This window comes from Trichosurus vulpecula, chromosome 1, assembly GCF_011100635.1.
Source record: "Trichosurus vulpecula isolate mTriVul1 chromosome 1, mTriVul1.pri, whole genome shotgun sequence".
Classification (NCBI taxonomy): domain Eukaryota; kingdom Metazoa; phylum Chordata; class Mammalia; order Diprotodontia; family Phalangeridae; genus Trichosurus; species Trichosurus vulpecula.
In genome coordinates this window covers 417,491,561-417,508,127 of record NC_050573.1, presented here as the reverse complement: position 1 = coordinate 417,508,127, position 16,567 = coordinate 417,491,561, and the positions used below count along the sequence as shown (strand labels likewise).

General features: G+C 36.3%; 1 protein-coding gene and 1 pseudogene across 2 annotated transcripts in view; one reads left to right on the top strand and one right to left on the bottom strand.

Annotated features, from left to right (window-relative positions):
• The window catches only part of ARL15 (ADP ribosylation factor like GTPase 15), a 523,367-nt gene that overhangs the window by 120,263 nt on the left and 386,537 nt on the right, over positions 1-16,567 (top strand). The gene's annotated exons all lie outside the window — the stretch shown is intronic.
• On the bottom strand, positions 12,306-13,124 carry LOC118851031 (annotated as a pseudogene).

Genomic DNA, 16,567 nt, shown 5'->3' with positions numbered 1-16,567 from the left:
CCAAGTCCAAGTTCAGATACTAGCTTCATAAGCAAGGAGGTGTCAATTGGGCACCAAGTACCACTGAACACTCATTTTATCAACAAAATGTGGTTAACTCAGTGATACCCAGAACAAGATGAAATCCAACAACTGTTAAGGATGTATCATCATTTAGTGGGGAGAGAGCAAGCTTCTGGATCTGGAAGACCTGGGTTCAAATCCTGTCTTCTGACACAGACTGGCTCTTTGTCTTTGGGAAAGTAACCTCTCAGAGACTCAGGCAGTTATTGAAGACTGTAAATTACAGCTGAGTTGATCTGTGCTGGTGTGTAGGCAGTTTTCTTAGTGGAAATCATCAAGGAAGAATTTGCATTAGTTCCCAACAGAGTTCTCATTAGTGGGCAACAAGAACTTCTCTGTCTTGTGTGGGTTATTTCATGGTTTCCTCTCTATCTATGTGGTATTGCAGTGATGTTATTTGTTTGTCTGGGTTAATGATACAGTCATAAGCTCTTGAGGAACAGTTCTGTGCAACTTTTTGTATAACGTATAATAATGACAGTACTGACTAACACAGATTTAAGTCTTGGAAAGAACTTTAGATATAGTATTATCTAATTTGATCCTCACAATAAAATTGTGAGGTCAGTAGTATGACTATTCCTCCCTCCACCCCCCCCACTTTTTTTTTTTTTTTTTACAGGTGAAGAAACTGAGACTTAGACTAGGTGACTTGTTTGATCATCTCTCTTCTGGCTTTTTGACCAGTTTGGTCATACTGCCACAGTTCTCTCCCACTTCCACTACCTTCTTGGCATATCTGCCAAAATGATTTTCTTAGTTCATGTTGGACCATGTCATCTCCTTGTTCAGTAAACATAAATGCCCCTATTTGGCAATTTGGTCATTTTTAAAGTTATTTCTGCCTCTTTGTGACTCCATTTGGGGTTTTCTTGGCAGAGATAGTGGAGTGGTTTGCTGTTTGCTTCTCCAGCTCATTTTAAAGATGAGGAAATAGAGGCAAACAGGGTTAAGTCACCTGCCCAGGGTTACGCAGCTAGTAAGTGTCTAAGGCTGGATTTGAGCTCAGGAGGATGAGTCTTCCTGACTCTAGGCCTGGTACTCTATTCACTGTGCCACGTAGTTCCCCGATTTGGCATTTACAATTTCACGACTTGGCCCTTTCCCAACTTTCCAGCCTTCGGACACATGACTCCCTTCCACATTTCTGTGGTCCAGACGAATCAACCTTCTTATTGTTTTCATGTTTTATACTATCTCCAGTCTCCATATCTTTGTACCAGTTGGTCCAACCAACTGGAATCCACTCCCTCCTTCCCTACCTCAGCCTCATAGGAGGAGCCCTTATTTCTCTCAAGATTTAGATCCAAAACGCTTCAATAAGAGGTCTTTCTTGTTCACTTAGTCAGTCAGTAAACATTTATTAAGCTCCTACTGTGTGCCAGGCATACAAGTACAAATAAAAGAGGATACAAGTACAAATAAAAGAAAGACAACTCCTGCTCATAAGGAGCTTACATTTACAGTAGCTACTGGTGTCTTCCCTTCAAGGTTACCTTGTGTCTGTTTCATATGTGCCCATATATGTTCATATTGTTTCCTGCCCTCCCTTCCTCACCTTAGAATTTAAGCTCCTTGAGGGCAGGGACTGTTTTGTTTTTGTATTCCTCGGGCCTTGTTCATAGTAGGCAATCAATGTTGGTTGGTTGCTTAAAATGACATCTCAAATGGCTGAATTGTTGATTACGAAAATATAAGAACTGCTGGAATTAAAGAATTAATTCATTATTTAAGTTATCCTTGCTGTATTTGCCTTCTTTCCATTCAGCCTGGCTCATTTTAACTTTCCCATCCTCTCATATTTGAGGTTTGTTTCTTAATTTATTTTGTTTATGCCTGTTTGGCTCAGAGGAGTATCCCCCAAGTCCCTTAAACCCTTCCCTTTGTTTTCTATTGTTCAAAATTGTTCCAGGTTTCTTAACTAATCCTTTTTTTTGGGGGTAAAATAATCTCAAAATGGCTTTTCTGATCTTTCACGACTCTTAAAACCCTTATGTGAATGCTAAGAACTTTATTCTTATTTTCTTTAATATTCTTTTAATCTTTTTAATTCTTGTTATTCCTGTTTTTTAAAGAAAATCTTGTTATTTCTGTGAGACACAGTCTGTAAGCAGAGTGGGATTCTCTGAGCTGCACTTTTGTTGAACTAGATACTTACTAATTTTCCTTTTACCATGAATGACTACTTTTCATAGCATCCTGATATCAAAAGAAATCTTCCCAGGGGTGGGGAACCTGCAGCCTGGAGGCCACATTTGGCCCTCTAGGTCCTGAAGTGGGGCCCTTTGATTGAATCCAATCTTGATAGAACAAATTCCTTTAACAAAAGGATTTGTTCAGTAAAACTTGGACTCAGTCCTTGCACCCAAAGACTTAGAAGGCCACCCCTGACAGTCTAACCCTCTCATTTTACAGATGAAGAAACTGGGGTATATGTACACACCCAGCTCTCGAATGGTTTCTCACTTGTGAGTTTACCTAAAAATAAAAATTAGCCAACATCGCCAGAAATCCCTCAAATGAGAGGAGACAAAGAATGTTCTTTTGCCTAGGCTTGGATTGAATCTTTGTGTTCCATTTAAAATGACAAATCATCATACTTTTCAAGTATGTTGCATCAAGGTAAATTTCCCCTCCTTTCTGGACTTGGATAGTTTGCCTGGATCACTTCCCAGGAAAGCCCATGTGTACAACCCCCATTAAAACAAAGTCATCATAAAATAATTTCATTTTCATAACTTTATTCTCATGACCTAAACATAATGTATCACAACTGTTGAGATGTATATACTGAATCTTAAAATTACAAAACAGGGAAATTAAGTGAAGACTAAATTTTCCTTAGTACCTAAACTTTGATGTAGATCACAGATCAAATGTCCATTTTTTTTTCCTTTTGTATGTTGAAGTAATTTTGGGAAATACATTAGACTTTTATGGGGTGAATGTCAGATGTTTTGATGATTTGCACTGCCCCAAGCCCTGGGCTTGGATTCAAAATTAGGAATAAAAGTCCACTTGGCCTCTGGCTGTTAATCTTGGAACATGGGAGTCTTAAGAATGGGACTTGCATCAATATATTTTTAGGGAGCCTACTGGTGGGCCATTGAGTTAAGGGGTGTTTTAGTCATATGTGCTATTTACTCACCATCAAACTAAATAGAATAGGGGTAATAAACGTTTTATGATATGCATTCAGATGTCCTCCTGTCTCTATTGGAAGTCCTAGCTCTTTTATGTAAACAAACAGGGGGTGACTTATTACTGACCAGCTCCAGGACCTATACTGCTTTGGCTTAGGACCCATGGCACATTGAAAAATGGGGTGATGCTGTGCGTTAGTATTAAAATTCAAAAGAGGGAAGTATCTTGGGGTAACCTAGTTTCAAGATAACATACTAGGAAAATTCAGAGCAATGCAAAAACCTCAGTGGCAGTTTTATGTTTAAAAGATCAAAATAAAGTACAGGAGCCAAAATGAGCTGTACACTGGATTGATTTTAGGAAGCCAAGGTGCTCCTTTTCATTTTCTTGCTTTAATTTAACCTAAAGAGTTGTCCCCAGCCAAAACAGGGAGAGAAATAGCAAAAGGAAATCATATTCAAAAGTTATGTTAATTTTTGAGCATGGATCAAATGCATGGCCATTTTAAACTTTTATAGTAAATTATTTTTCTACCAACCACAAATTACTACATATGGTAACAGGTAACTTGGTTTTATTGCCATATAATCTGTGAGACATAAATAACTATGTGCTATAATTACATGGCAGTTACTACATAATTGAAGTAGTTACATGGTTATTTGTACCCTATAAAATAAGGTGATATCTTTTTTTTTTGTTTTTATAATATATCACATACCTTTCTTCTATACGCTTAAAGGAAGTAAATAATTTTTAATTATTCTATAATACTCATTCAGGAAAGGTGATTTACCCACCTGAAGCATACCAGTCCTGTTTCGTGGAATCAGTATCAAATCTGGATTCTGCCATGGACACTCACGTCTGTGGCTTGAAAGAAGGAGCCAAAATTTGCTAATTTTCCTCTTTCCACTCCCCCAGTCACAAGTGATTTTTTTGGAATTTCTTGTGACAATTACTTGTTATTATTTGCTATGTACCTAATGCCTTCTCTTCAAGGAACTTCAAGCAAAACAGGGGTGGTATTGGTTAAAGAGTTTAAAATTTCTAAAAGTAAGGTCCCTCATATAAAATGTCCCCAGATAACCCTTCCCCATGTCCTGTAAGGGTGCATCTTACATCTCCTTCTCTAGATGGCTACCAAAGAGAGGCACTGGATTTGAGACTTAAGATTCCATGCATTTTAAGCCTTTTTTTCCCCCTTCTGATCCTCTATACATAGCTGCTTTGCAAAACAATTTTGTGCAAGCAGACATGACTTAACTCTCTTCCCTATGTAGAAGACTATTCAACTTTACTTTTATGTGTTCTGAATGCTGCCTCATCTTAGACTGTGACAGCAATAAAGTATGCATGGCCAACCTTATTTTAATAGTGCATGAGAGCTGCTTTTAATTAATAAGTGGATCTCTTGATGTCTGGGGTTTTCAGTTTATTTTGTGGTTCTTTAGAGTTCTGCAATTATGTAGTCTAAATGGGCTATCCTGGGGGAGACTAAATCCCTTTAAAAATCTGCCATTTGCATGTTTTGTTTCTGTAATCTGTGGGTTTAGGCTACTTTCTTTTAATACACCTCTTGTAGCAATTTACCCTGAAGAATAACAGAAATTTGTAGTATTTAATTTCATATTTCTTAACTTAAAGGAAGGTTGAACCTTCGTACAAGCTAACAGAATTCTAGTCATCATATTCATTTACTTTGTTCTACCATTTTGGATGCTTTTGTACATCTCTTCTCGATGTTTTCCTTAAGTGACCACTTCTTTTAAAACGTATGAAAACAAATAAACAAACAACCAGATGAATTCCTTTAAGAATACATGCATATTGGGCATCTCACTAAATGTCCCGAATGGTTGACCTGGGCTCATCCCACATTGCCTTTCCATTCTTGTCTGAAGTGCATGGATTTTGAGTTAGTTCCATCAAATGCAAGTTTTCTCTGTCAAGCCCAGCTTCCACCCACCCCCTCAATACCAGCTCCCTGAGGATTTTTGTGTTTTAACAGAAGCCTAGATCCTCACTTGGACCCTGGGTGATCCAAAATGATCCCTCAGTGGCAATATGGAAAGCTTTTGGGATTGCCATACATATACATATGCCCATGACATCTGATGCTAGTTTATGTAAAAGATATTTTCTATTTGATTCTGCTTAAGGAATACTGGATAACTGAAGAGAGCTTCTAACCATTAATTTCTGTCTGTAAGAGTTTGAGAAAAGCAGACACGAAGGCCCTTTTTCCATCTCGCCATTAATTGCTGGGAAATTTCCAGTTGAAGATCGTTATTTAAATTAAAAAAAAAATCCAAACCAAAACATTTATTTTTCTCACTCTTTGATCATAGAGGGTTTTGAGAAATTATCATTTATATTATTATCACTTTTTATATTAAAAGTGAAATTGTAGATTGAAAGGGATTAGGTATGCTGTTTCTATGCTTCTCTTTTGCAAAAATATCTATCAAAACATACATCTTAAGGATTTAGCGGGTAACTCTCAAGATTTTTTGGTCTTAGCCAATTTGAAGGCTGTTCTTAAAAAACTAATATCCTAGCAAAGAGTTGTCAGTAGATGGCAGTCCTGTTCCATTACAGTATCTCAGCCACCATCAGTTTTAAATGCAGAGTAACATTCCACCCCATGACTGTCTGTCTGCTTTAGAAAATGCTTGATTAGCCAGATTCAACCATGTTTGGGTGCTTCTCCCCCACCCCCAACATGCAGCAGAATTAAAGCTTTTCTCTAATAGAAGCCCACTGTTAATAGGCAACAGGAATTAAGCCGTTAAGGAAGTGCAAATGCAATGCCTGCTCCATTAGTTATATTTTATTCTAATGCAATATGTTGACCGAAATCCGCCTGGTAAATAATAAATGGATTTTTTTTAACTCTTTCTATAAAAACCATCGGTGAAGCTGCATGAAATGTTTAGAGTTCCTGATTATCATTCCTCATTCTTTACCTCAATATTTCCTCTCCTTGGTGCTATGCAGTACTGGTATCTCTTGTAACATCTGGTTGTTCTGATGGTCCAGGAGTCTTTGAAGCATCCTCTGAGAGTTGTGTATGTGTTTATTTGCACGTACATGTCTTTGTGTATGTCTTGCAAAAATTATGTCCAACTCTGCTAACTCATCTTAGGTACTTTATCCCAAAGTTTAATCTCAAGATTCACCAATTCTCCATAGTTTTGACCTGTTAGAAAGTGCTGGTAATAAAATTAGCTTTGTTTAAGGGAGGTACCTTCTTCTATGAGCTTTTTCCATGTCCCTTAGGAAACCTGTAGTACAAGAAAGAAGTCTCCAAGATAGTTTTGCTTTAGGACATTGTCTCATGTAAAATGTCACTCCTGGATTTTAGAACAATAGAGACTAAGTCTCTTAATCATGTAATCATCTATCATGCAGAGGTTCCGGAACAATCGTTATTCTTATTAGATCATATAAAGATGTGTATATGTACATATTTTATGTATGTGTATTTATGTGTATTATATGTATATGATTTCATTTAGGATGAGGTAAAAAATTAGCATGTCATAAAATGCTGTTTATATTTCATTGCTTCAAGAAGCATATTTTATTTATGAAACATTGGAGAGAAACCCTAATACAAACTTGGATTATTAAGGATATTACATCTATTAATGTAGAAAGTTGAATGAACCTCACTTTTTTTCTTTTTTAAAAAAATTTCTTAACAACAGTGCAACTTAAAATAGACTTAACCTGACTTTTTAGTATCAAAACATTTCCAAAACAGGAATTTAGTTGATTGTAGCTCCTTCACTTCGGACAGTCCTTCAAACCCTTAGCAAGCATTTGTAGAAATGGCAAATCATTATAAAGGTTTTGTTTAAGTTCTCAGTTTATTTTGAGGCCATTTGGGTAAACCAGCAGTCTTAACCAGTCTTGTAAACTTGAAATTTCTTGTTTAGGCTACAAAATGCAATAACTAAATTTTGTCATGAATTGCTTCTTATAAAATAATCTCTGGATTGGGCTTTACTACTGTCTCTTCCTTTCTTCCTTGGCCTGATACTTTCCCATCTAAGATTTAATTTTGCAGCAGGTGATTTGGATATCTTATGATGAAATCAGTAGTTTGTAAATCTTGGATTCTGCATCATAAATTCAGCTACTGGAAACTTGCTTGCAGTTTGTGCTGGAGCAGATGAAAAACTGAAATGCCCTTTACTGTCCCAGACAAAAGCCAGCAAACAAAGACTAGTGAATAAGAAGAAACAACTAATTCATAGGAAAATTTTAGTCATCCATATGAATGGATCCGTTTATATACTGCATGAATTTGTGTGCAACACAAACAAATAAAGAAAGCAAAATGAAAAAAGGTACAAAATATATACTTAAACTGAACTGTAAAAGACTGGTGACAGTATGAATGATCTGTGTAGTCTCACTTTGATTATTAATAAGACCTTCCTATCCCTTTGGGAAGTTTGCATCACGTAGTATCTCTAGCATTAAATTATGCTAATAGACTTTGCATTTGAACTAATAGTACTAAGTATTATTTTGAAATATTGCTTAAAAAAGTTATACAAAAATAAGATTTTTCTTGAAAATTTACTGGCAAAGTTAATTTAAGAGGAACCAGCAATTCATGATGCGTTAAATATTTTTTGGGAAAGCAAAATTTTTCACATTAGCTATGTTATAGAAATTTCATAAGTAATTCCCTGCAATAAGAATTAGGCTATGGAATGAAGATGGAAAAACTGGCTTTGTTTCTATTTTATGTGCAGACTTACTCTTATGTTTGTAATATTTTGAGGAGTTCAATAGGAAGCCTTCCTTTGATGCTTTGATCTAACACCATAGTGCAGTTTAATGAGAGTTTTTAATATTGTGTGCAATATTAAAATTTCTACCAGCTCTGACCTATATAATAAAATGTAAGATTTACACCTTGGGATCTCTTCTGCTATGTCTGGGGACTATTTTTCCCCTGTCTGAAACAGGTAATTACAAAGGTCCTCAGATCAATTTTTGTAAAGGGGCACCCTGATGGGTGCCATGACTGAAGTGTGACATGAGCCTTTTCCAATACAATGGGTGGCCTAACATTCCTCTGGAAGGCCAAGCTCATTAAATATTCTGTTCCTTCCCCCCCTCCCCCTTCTCCCCCCTCTTCATGCACTTAGCTTGAGTCGGGCTAAGTCTGGGGTTTCTTCACTGAAGACTTAGGAAAATTGCTTAGAGTTCTCAGATTGAATTTTTTATGTGTATGACTTCATGATGGCATTAGCATGTGCTTTGATCCATGTGTGAATGGCGCTGGGTCGGCTCTTACTGCCATATCCAGATGGTGTTACAGGGAACAAACAGTTGTGTTTTAGGATTTCTCAATAGACTGTCTAGACTGGCCTTGCAGCAGACAGATACAGCCACCCATCAAATTAGCGTTTGTCAGATTTATGGTAATGGTTCACCAAAGCCTTCCTGTCATTGACATGAAGATTTACGCCTCTAAAGTTATTTTCTCTTCCACAAAATATAGCTTGTGATTTCTGAGATTTTTTTTAAGTTAAAAAAAAAGTCTGCTTAATGAGAGCTGTTTCTCAATGAAAAGGAAAAAAAAGGGAAATTAAACAGTGGCTTAATTTTTCAGAGCTATATTGATTAGGGAGATGCTTTCTCTGCCCCACCCCACACCAGCCCTCCCTGCCAGTGATAAGAAGGATGTTCTGTTCAGGTTGCTGTCTCCCATTTGCCCTTTTTGGAAAGAAAAACATGTATGTGGAGGACTATGGCCACTTTCATGTTGTTATACTGGAGTAACGTGAGCTGCTGCTTCAACGCAGTGGGAATAACCTTTTGACAGGCAGTATGTCCATTCTCAGTGGAAATGTTTTTCCAAGTCTGGCCAGAGCTCCTTTGATCATCTCTCCTTCAAATTTGGGGGTCGTAGCTACTATGCTACGTAGGAGCCACTGGTTGCTGATCAGAAAGCAAGAAACATGAGGGTTTAAAAAAATAAATAAATAGAGCCCAGACGGCACTTTGGGGTTCCTTTCAGTCTGTAGTATTATAAAAACTGAAAGTCGGGGAATACCCATGTGGCGGGTGGGATATTTCATATTTTACTTTGTGTGCATCCTCTTGAATGAATGGATCAAGAGGTGCATTAAATATTATTTTCTCCTGCAGCAGTTTTCAGTAGTTAGAGCAGATCATATCCTGGACATGCTGAGGCCTATTTTTAAAATGTTCTTTCCTATTGTTAGTTTGTATAATTGACAAATGATGAAGAGGCGAGGGGTGTGATTAAAACATTCAGACTTCCATGGCAGACAGTATATTGGAAAACAGGCTTTGCAGAGGTGAAAAGCTAGAGAGTTTTTCAAAGGAAACTCTTTCATCTTTCCGGGATCCTGGTATTTGGGGAAAACCCTGCTAACTCCTTGGTATGCCAAGACTGAGATCTTGTGCCTCCTATAGAACAAGGCAGAATGCTCACTGAAATCTTACTTTCATGGTGCCTCTTATCTATTTTAATGCTAGAAGCAAATGAGATGGCTGTTGAATTAAGCGTACTGTTTAGTCTGTATTTAATGGATAGAGGGTTTCTTTGGAAATCTGCAATGGATCCTGCATCCCTGCAGGCTTTTTAGGGTTCTCTCCTTATAGAAAATTTCTGATAGGTTGCTAATTTGGTTACTTGGTTAATGCTTGTGTGTGTGTGTGTGTGTGTGTATTTTTTTTCAAATTTGTTTATCGTTAACTTGCTAAAGGAAAACATTAAAATGATGCTTTTAAATAAAGTGGCAAATCAATACATTTGCTCTGTGCTCATGAATTATTGAATTTGAACACAAAATTTTAGTGTCTAGAATTGAATTCAATGTCCTGGGTTTAAAGAAGTCTTGTTTCTCTCCCTCATTAAGGGCTAGAGTTTTCAATTAGGATGTAATTTTACTTTTCTATAAATTCTGATCAAATTATACTAAAGTGTTTGATAATGTATCCGTTCCTGAAAAACTTGGAAAAGATTATTTTATTAAACATTTTTCTCCTAAAGAATATAGATTTCTTTTTGATCCTTAATAGTTAGATCTAATTTGTTACAAATAATTTCATTGTTCCATTCAATTAGTGTACATTTTAATGTTACAAATAAGCTGAATTTAGATACTCCATTTTACAGATTTATTTATTTGAAGGTATTAGGGAAGAAGGAATTGTAAGTAGCCTATAGTATTGTGATAACATTGATATTTTAATTTTCACATAAAGAATAATATTCCCTTATATTTGGATAGTAGGATTTGCAGGGATTTAAAATCTTTAACTCTTTACAAATTTCTCTTAGAAATTGAGGTTAAAAGAAATGTCTGTTTTTTAGCAATGAATGTGAAATGTTAACTTAGAATTATTTCCTCCCTTAAATTTAAATTCCTCCTTTTTTGTAACTTGGACTTTGTTAGCTTTAGAGAACAGTTTGACTGTATATTTGATGCGTAATTAGATTGTCTGATGAGAAAAGAGTTTTTTCAGGACCAGATTGGTTTTGCAGATGACTCCTTAGCTCTTTTGTATTATCATAACAACAACAGCAAAAACAACTCCTTTACATAGTGCTTTAAAGTTTACCCTTTTTTCCCATTAGTTTGTATTTAATCTTTCTTGGTGCATATTGTGACAAGTTTTATAAAACTAGATTTAAGATGGGAACACAAACTGGATTTTCCTTGTGTAGCTGTTGTGTCCAGAGAGAATATAAACTTGAAAGATCCTTAGGTATATTTGTGCCTTCTGTCTGTGTATCCCAGTGCCTTCTGTCTTGTCACCTACCAGATCCATCTTCTGTTGCCCAGAGTATTTTTAAACTTCTTGTTAGGTGTGCCTTATTCAAAGATAGATGTTTGGGGAAAAAAAAGATAGAAAGGCGAAGGTGCTTCTTGTCCGTGTTGTCAGTTAGTCAGTCAACAAGCATTTAATTTAAGATCATGTGTCTTGCAATAATGTTAAGTGATGGAGATGCAAAGGTTAAAAAAAACCCCAATAAACCAGTATCTTTAAAGAGCTTATATACTAACGAGGGAGACGACATACGAAAATGATACACACACACACACGGTTTATAAAGTGTAAAAGGAAGGTAAGCCGATGGATTGATGGCACAATGGATACAGCACAGGACCCAGAGTCAGGAAGGCCCGAGTTCAAATGCAGCCTCAGACACTTATTAGCTGGGTGACCCGGGGCAAGTTGCTTAACATCTGTTTGCCTCAGTTTCCTCAATTATAAACTGAGGATAATAATAGAACCCAGGGTTTCTGGAAAGATGAAATACGATACTATTTAAAGAGCTTTAGAAACCTTACAATGGTATATAAATGTGAACTGTTATTATTATCATTAGCACTAGCAGCAGAAGAGGCTGAGGGTGGACCAGAAAAGGACTTCTTCCAGAGGTGACGTTTGAGCTGCGCCTTGAAGGCAGCTCGGAAGACTGAAAGGCAGAGTCAGGGAGCAGAGCATTCCAGGCAGGAGGGGGAGACGGTACAAAGACACAGAAACGGGAAATTGGGGGCCGTGTTGGAGGATCTGCAAATAGGCCATTGTAATTGGATCGGAGAGTCTGGAGAGCAGCAGGGCGGAAGACTAAGAAGATAGGAAGGGGCTAGGTTTGGAAAAGCTTTAAACAGGGGAGCTGATGTTTGATCTTAGGGGTAATGGGGGAGCTGAAATGGTCAGATCTGTACTTTAGGAAAATAATTTTGGTTGTTAAGTGGGTGGTTTCAATCTGTATCTCTCTAGGCCTTACTGAATTTTGTCCTTTTGGGGGGAAGAAAAAAAGGGGGAAAAACGTTTCATGCTTTTCTTTATGATTTTAACTAATAAAACTTGTGTTAACTGCCCTTTAATATAAGGCAAGGGAAGGGAAATAATGTATTATACTGGAAAGAAGGGTAAAGGAAGGGATCGGGAATATGCGTTTATACAGCACCTACTATGTGCAAGGCTCTCTGCTGAGTGCTTTACAACTATCGCCTCATTTAATCCTCATAACAACTCTGCAAGGTCGGTGCTGTTATTGTTCCCATTTTGTTTTGTTTAAATTTTTATTTTTATGTAGGGAAAAATCAAATATACATTTAACCCAATTTGGTTGCCAGTTCCTTAGCTTTTGCCTTTTCCAGCTTGGCAATACAAGCCACCGATTTTGAACCCAGAACATTGCCACCCCAGTGACAATGGATCTCATTGTATCCATCATTGTAATTGGTTTTGATGGCTTCTGCCAGCTTAGCCAGGGCTCCCTTATCTTCAGGATTAACCTGTGTGAAGGCAGTGCTTGTGCAGGTCTTTCTGTGAACTGACTGACCCAGTCTGGCTTTACCTTTGATAATACAGTAAGGAACCCCCACTACAGTAAGGAAGACCACTAGCTCAATGAGGTCCACGTCATGTGCAGTCACTACCAGCTGTGCTTTCTTGTTTTCTACCGGGGTAGTAACAGTGTCAACACCTGCTCTCAGGACAGGTGGTCTCTCAGTGGGGACATCTCCTTTGCCTGCAGCCTTTTGTTCAGCCCAAGCCAGAAGCCTTTGCTTCTTATCTTGCTTTGTCTCAGGTCTATACTTATGAGCCAGCTTCAGCAGTTGAGTAGCTGTCTGATCATCCACAGCCTGGGTGAACTGGTTAATTGCTGGTGGGACTTTCAAATGCTTATAAAGGATAGACCTTTGATGCTGCAGTCTGACGTACTGAGGCCATTTGACCAATCGAGGAAGGTCCCTTTTGGGCTGGATGTCCTAATCAACGCCCAAGTTCTTGGGCCGCTTCTCAAACAAAGGATTGACGGCTTTCTCGGCCTCCTGCTTCTTTACTACAGCAGGGGCCGGAGCCGCCTTCTTCCCCTTGGCCTTCTTCCCTTTTGGCATCTCAGCCGGCTGAATGAGAAAAAAAGCTGTTGTTCCCATTTTACAGTTGAAGAAACTGAGGCAAGAAGAGATTATAGTGACTTGCCCATTGTTACACAGTAAGTGTTGGAAACTGGATTTGAACTCCGGTCTTCCTGACTTCAGATCCATCATTCCACATCCACTGCTCCACCTAACTGCTTCTTAACACAGGATTTGCATTTGAAAGACTCAGGTTACAATATCTACCAAGTTACTTACCACCTTTTGACCTTGGACAAGTTTTTTTAAAAAATAATTTTTACTTATATCTTTTGTTTTCATGTTAACGTGTTTCCCACTGTATCATTCTCCTTTTCCTTCCTAGAGAGTCATACCTTACCATAAAAAGATTTTTAAAAAGAGGAAGAAAAGGAAGTCCAGTAAAACTAACCAATTAAACTACCAAACTACCCAAACCCAGCAAAACTAACCAAAAAAGTCTATTGTTGTAGATAGTGTTCAATACCAGTTTTCCTACACCTCTGCGAAGAAAAAGATAGGAGGTTTCATAGGATAGGTATAATAAGATGGGTATAATTTTGCATCATTTAGTTTCGATTGTTTTTTATTATTGTTTTTTCTACTTACATTGTTGTCGTCGTATATGTTATTTTCCAGTTTTTGCTTATTGTATTTTGCATCAGCTCATTTAAGTTTTTCCATGCTTTTCTGTAGTCATCGTATTTATTGGTTTCTTTTATCAGTTTCTTACAGTATTCAATTATATTCATATTCCACAATTTGTTTAGCCATTTGCCAATCAATGACCACCTACTTTCTTTTTAATCCTTTCCAGAACCACCATTCTCCTCCCTTCCCCCACCACCTCATGCTGTTATGAATACTTTGGTTTTTATGGTACATTTTGTTGTTATTGTTGACATCTTTGGGTTATACTTAGCAGTGGAATCTTTGTCATAGGATATGGGTATTTGAACAATTTCTTTGTGTATATACAATATAAATTATTTTCCATAATGACTAAAGTATTCATAGGTCCAGGAAAAATGCCTTAGGGTGTCAATCTTTCCACAACTTCTCCAACTTTGCTTCTTCTCACCATTTATCCTCTTTGCTATTTGGCTAGGAGCGATGTAAAAACCTCAGGGTTTTTTTGATTTTGATTTTTCATTTTATTAGTGATTTGTGTTGTTCTTTCATTTGGCTATTAATACTTTTCAATTCTTTGGAAGTCTTTGTTATATCTTTTTATCTGAAAAATGGTTGGTATTTCTGTTAGTTGTCAATGTATGTTGAATATCAAATCCTTATCAGAAATATTTGTTACAATTTTTTTTTTGCCTGTTGGACTACTTTTCTCCTTATGCTAGTTGTATTAATTAGATTCAAGTGAAACCTTTTCAATTTCATATAATTAAAATAGTCTAGTTTATTATTTGTAATGCCTGTATCCCAGATTTGGTTATTAAGAATTTACCCCTGGGGCATAGATGTGAAAGGCTTATAATCTCTTCTTCTTTTTAAAAAATTTTCTGGTATGACTTTAATGAGCTCATGTATCTATTTTGATTTTATTGTGATATATTGTACAAGTTGTTGGTCTAAATCTAATTTCTGCCTGACTGCTTTGCAATTTACCCAGTAATTCTTGTCAAGTAGAGAATTTCCTAGGTTATTTATGTTTACATGCTTATTATGTACTGGGTTATTGAGTTAAATGATTTCTGATTTGTTCTTGTCTAGTATATTCCATTGATTGACATTTCTTGTTTTTTTAACTGGTACCAAATGATTTTGATGATTGCTGCATTATACTATAGTTTGAAGTCTCAAAGTACTAGTCCCCTTTCATTCCTACCTTTACCCTCATTATTTTCCTTGATATTCTAGATTTTTTTGTTCCTCCAAATGAATTTTGTTTAGCTCTTTAAGGAATCCTTTTGGTAGTTTGATTAGTTTATCACAAAATCTGTAAGTTAACTTTGGCAGCATTGTCATTTTTATTATTTCAGCACAGTCCATCCATGAGCATTGACTATTCCTCCAGCTTTTAGAGTTTTTGTTTTTTTGTTTTTTTTTTTTTTTACTTTAAGGAACATCTTGTAACTGTATCTAAATAGTTGAGTGAGTCGAGTGTTCTGTGTTAGACTGAATCCAGATATTTTGCATTTTGTTATTATTTTGAATACGACTTCACTTTCTAGTTTTGTCTCCACGATTCATTCTTTTTATCTAGAATTGCTATTATTATGGGTTTTAGATTGTAGCCTGCAACTTTGTTGAAGCTATTGTCTCAACTTGTTTCTTTGCTGATTCTTCATGCCATCAGCAAATTGTGATAGTTTTGTGTTTTCAGCTTATATTTATGACTAAAATTTCCTTCTCCTGTTTTATTGCTATTGCTGGCATTTCTGAAACTATATAAAATATTGACAGAGAAAGCTAATACTCTAATACCACAAAAAGATGCCTCTATGCCAATATTTTGTAATTTTTTAAAGCATTGATGAGAGTTATATCTTATCATAGGCCTTTTTTTGCACCTGTGATAATCATGAAATTTAGTTGTTTATATTTTGAATATGAACAATTACTTGTTTTCCTGATGGTGAACCATCCTTGTATTATGGAATAAATCCAGCTGGGTCAAAATGAATGATTTTTTGAATAAATTGCTATCATTTTTTGCTTGGACCTTATTTAAGATTTTCGGAACTGTTAATCATTAATGAAATGGTACATAATTCTCTTTCTTTGTCTTATTCTTCCATACTATTGATATTGTGACTGTCATGGGTGTTCCAAAAGATTTGGTGTAGTTTTAACCTATTAAACTGTGAAAATGCACTAAGACAGGCATGAGGAACCCGCGGCCTTGAGGCCACATGTGGCCCCCTAGGTCCTCAAGTTGCAGCTCTGTGACTGAATCCAAATTGCACTAAGACTTTTGAGACACACTATTTGTCTCACAAAAGGAATTTAAAAAATAATTTATGTAGCATAGGTACTTTAAAAGTTTGATAAAATTCACCTGTAAATCCATATGGACCATGAAGTTATTTAAAAAAATTTTTTCGTAGTTTGCAACTAGTTCTATTTCCTTTTCTGAGATTAGATTATTTAATTCTCTCCCTGATGTTCTGTTAAATGGGCATTTTATAGTTTTAAAGATATTCCTCTTTTTCTTTTATTCAGTTTTGTTTTGATTATTCTGGTTTTGTTGTGATTTTTCCTTGTTCATGTGTTATAAATCAAATTGGCTAAAGGTTCATTGAAGATTTAGCTTTTAGTTTTATTTGTCACTTCTGTGGTCTTTTTGGTTTCAAGTTTATCCTTTAATTTTCAAGATTTTCTTCTTCCTACTTATTTAGGATTTATTGGTTTATTTGTTGGCCTTCTCATGTGCGTGTGTGTGGGTGTATACATATATATGTATACATGATTTTTAGTTCCTTAAGATG